Source organism: Suricata suricatta, chromosome 6 (assembly GCF_006229205.1).
Source record: "Suricata suricatta isolate VVHF042 chromosome 6, meerkat_22Aug2017_6uvM2_HiC, whole genome shotgun sequence".
Taxonomy (NCBI): domain Eukaryota; kingdom Metazoa; phylum Chordata; class Mammalia; order Carnivora; family Herpestidae; genus Suricata; species Suricata suricatta.
The window spans coordinates 10,186,054-10,190,149 of NC_043705.1; positions in this window are offsets into that span (position 1 = coordinate 10,186,054).

Genomic DNA, 4,096 nt, shown 5'->3' on the forward strand with positions numbered 1-4,096 from the left:
AAGGATAGATAAAGCAAGAGTCCTGTTTAGAATTCTTATGAGATGCATTTATTCATGACTTTATATCCAGAATGTACAGTGTGCACCAGCAGAATGGATTTGCTCCGTGAAATACACACACACAGTTGAAAACACGTTAGGCTGATCAGCACACATTTCAGCAGGAAAAGTGTTTTTCTGAGTCTCTGGAAATAGATCTGTTCTCTCTCCCTCTTTCAAAATAATCAAAACCAAAAGAACCTCTTTAGGGCAGAGATGGATAGCTCACACACAAAGAAATACTGATGACTTTTGAAAAATGTAATTTCTTTCCAAATCCTCTGATTTCTAAGAAGTTTAAAAAATATTAACCTTGCGCTTGCACCTTGGAACAAACAAGGCTGGTTCTTCATGGAGCCCGGGCTTTCTCTTGGACAGTAGTCTTCAGAGCATCACCCAGAAACTTCTAGAAATGCAAATCCTCCAGGTAGACCCCAGACCTACAGAATCCTAGGTTTGTAGATCACCCCAAGATTGTGGGGGTGTGACCACTGTCTTGTTTTAACCACTGGGGTGATAATGATGAGAATCACAGCTCTAAGAACCACCAGGCTAGGGTGCCAGGGGGGCTCAGTTGGTTAAGCGTCTGACTTTGGCTTGGGTCATGATCTCATGGTTCTTGAGTTTGAGCCCCGCATCAGGCTCTGTGCTGACAGCTCAGAGTCTGGAGCGTGCTTCGAAGTCCATGTTTCCATCTCCCTCTGTCCCTCTCCTGCTCACACTCTGTCTTTGTCTTTCTCAAAAATAAGCAAACATAAAAAAAAAAAAAAAACAAGAACCGCTGGGTTAAGTGGTGAGAAGGTGTATCAGTTCTGAGAACCCCTGGGAAGATTGTCCGGTGCAGTGCAGGAGTGACGCACTAAATGATTTATCACTCTTGTGTGCTAAATGGTGGGGGTTTATCCAGAGGTAATGCCCCACATCCCCTCCTATGAACCTCTCAGCTATAGCTCTTGCCAGGAAGTATGGCTTAAATGCATACTCTCTTTAAACGCAGACCTGGTCAGGAGGTTAATCTCAAAGGATTGGGATCTGATTGGTCGCTTGTGCCTACTTGACATCTCGTTCCTGATCTGACAAACGGCATCCTCGCGGGTTTAGCCTGTGCAGTGTTCGGTGGAGATCCAACTTCACCCACCCCTTGGCGGGTCCCCAGCTCGGGCATTTTCATTTATTCAGCCAGTTGAATTTATGCAAAAGTTAGAAACAGGCAAAGAAATGAGCAGACATCTGTGTTACATTGGAAACATTTTTTTCTCCCTTTGATCTCTGTGACAAGTGAGAAATTTTTGTTTTGCGAGAAAAAAAATGTCATATTGTTCAAAAGGGAAACTCCCCTTGGAAAATGTAGTTGTTCTCTGAGTCCGTCACCTGAATGCTAACTCCTGAGTGAAGGCAGTGGAAAAGGAAAGTCACCTGATGTGTTTCAGGGACAGATCGGGGCGGCCTTGAATAGGCTGAGGTTGCATTGCTGGAGGGTCTAGGGAGCCAGGTCTCCATCTTGGAGAAAAATCAACTTGAACAATCTTAGTTTGAAAGACACTGTTGAATGGTCAAGTCCAGTCTCACTAGTGTCATGACTGCTTATCAACATGGAGATACAGGTCTAATTTCTAACCGGGAAGCTGTTCTACAGATTTAATGCAATTCCTATCAAAATACCAACAACATTTTTTTTCACAGAACTAGAACAAAAGATCCTAAAATTTCCATGGAACCACAAAATTCCCTGAATGGCCAAAGAGGTTTTGAAAAAGCAAAGCAAAGCTCAAGTATGACAATTCCAGACTTCTGGTTATATTACAAATCTGTGGTAACCAAAATAGTATGGTGCTGGCACAGAAATAAACACATAGACCAATGGAACAGAATAGAAATCCACAATTACATGGCCAATTAATCTTTGACAAGAGAGGAAAGAATATCCAGGCGGAAAAAAGACAATGTCTTCAACAAACGATGTTGGGAAAACTGAACTGTACATTCAGAAGAATGAAAGTGGACCACTTTCTTATACCATACACAAAAACTAATCCAAAATGGAAGAAAGACCTAAATGTGAGACCTGAAACCATAAAAATCCCAGAAGAAAGCACAGACAGTGCTTTCTCTGACATTAGCCATAGCAGTATGTTTTCTAGATATGTCTCCAGAGACAAGGGAAATACAAACAACAGAAACTATTGGGACTACATCGAAATAAAAAGCTTCTGCACAGTAAAGGAAATAATCACCAAAAGTAAGAGCCAGTGTAGTGAATGGGAGAAGACATTGCAAATGACATATCTGATAAAGGGTTGGTATCCTAAATATACAAAGAACTGATACAATAATACAAAACTGTAACAATAATACAAAAACAAATAATATGGTTAAGAAATGGGCAGAAGACATGAATAGACACTTCTCCAAAGAAGACATCCAGATGTCTAACAGGCACACGAAAAGATGCTTAACATCACTCATCATCAGGGAAATGCAAATCAAAACCAGGATGAGATACCACCTCATGCCTGTCATAATGGCTAAAATGAACACCTCAAGAGTCAACCACTGTTGGCAAGGATGCAGAGCCTTGTGCACTGCTGGTGGGGATGCAGGCTGGTGCGGCCACTGTGGAAGGCAGTATGGAGGGTCCTCCAAAAGTTAAAAATGGAACTACTATTTTTAGTATCTGGGTGGCTCAGTTGGTTAAGCGTCCAACTTTGGCTCAGATCATTATCTCGTGGTTTGTGAGTTCAAGCCCTGCGTTGGGCTCTGTGCTGACAGTTCAGAGCCTGGAGCCTGCTTTGGACTCTGTGTCTCACTCTCTCTCTGCCTCTCCCCCACTCATGCTCTGTCTCTCTCTCTCTCTCTCTCTGTCTCTCAATAATAAATAAATGTTAAAAAAAAATTAAAAGAACTGCTGTAAGATCCAGTAATCACACCACGAGATATTTATCCAAAGGATACAAAAATGCCGATTCAAAGGGACACATGCACTCCAATGTTTATAGCAGCGTTATTTACAATAGCGAAATTGTGGAAGCAGCCCAAGTGTCTATCAATTGGTGAATGGATAGAGAATAAGTGATGATATATATATCATATATATTACATATACAATACATATCTAATACATATTAGAATATTATTTGGTCATAAAAAATGAATGAAATCCTGTTATTTAAAACAACATGGATGGAGCTAGAGAGTATAATGCTAAGTGAAATAAGGCACTCAGAGAAAGACAAATGCTGTATGATTTCACTCATATGTGGCATTTAAGAAACAAAATAAGCAAAGGAAAAAGAGAGGCAAACCAAGAATTCTAGTGCTCTAGTTCTCAAGAATATAGTTCTCTTAACTATAGAGAACAAGCTGCTGGTTACCAGCGGGGAGGGGCTGGGGGTGGCGACCTAGCGATGGGGATTAAAGGGCACACTTACCATTATGAGCACTGCGTGATTTATAGAAATGTTGAATCGCTATATTGTACGCCTGAAACTAATATAACACTGTAGATTAACTATACTAGAATTTAAAATAAAATTAATTTAATTTAATTTAAAATGGAAGCTGGCTTTCTAGCTAAATGACAAGGCAGGGCGTAAGCAGCGCCGATCTGAAAACCTAGCAGTACAAGCTTCAAATCTTAGCTTAACACTTACATCTGTTTGGACGGGGTCAGACGTGTTATTCTGTGAGCCTCCATTTCCTCATTTAGGAAGTGAGAGTAACGCCTAGCCTGGAAAGGGTGTGTGAACTGAAGCACACACACATGTACACACACACACCATTCTGTTCTGCTACAGTCATGATTTGTAAGCATGACTTAGCCCCCGTGTGATTGGGGTAATGGCAGTGTCACGGGAAGGTCCGAATGAGCTCCTCCAGCCTGCTAATGTTTCCCACACAGGGTCTGTCTACACTGCTGAATACAGCAGGTGTGAGGAACACAGCACCGTCCATGCTGACTCGTCGCCTGTTATTTTGGGGGCTCAGTTCGATCCTTTGCCCTCAGAAAGCATTCACTGTGTGGTTTTCCCCAATCTCTGGGCAGGTGTTGCCATTGCCA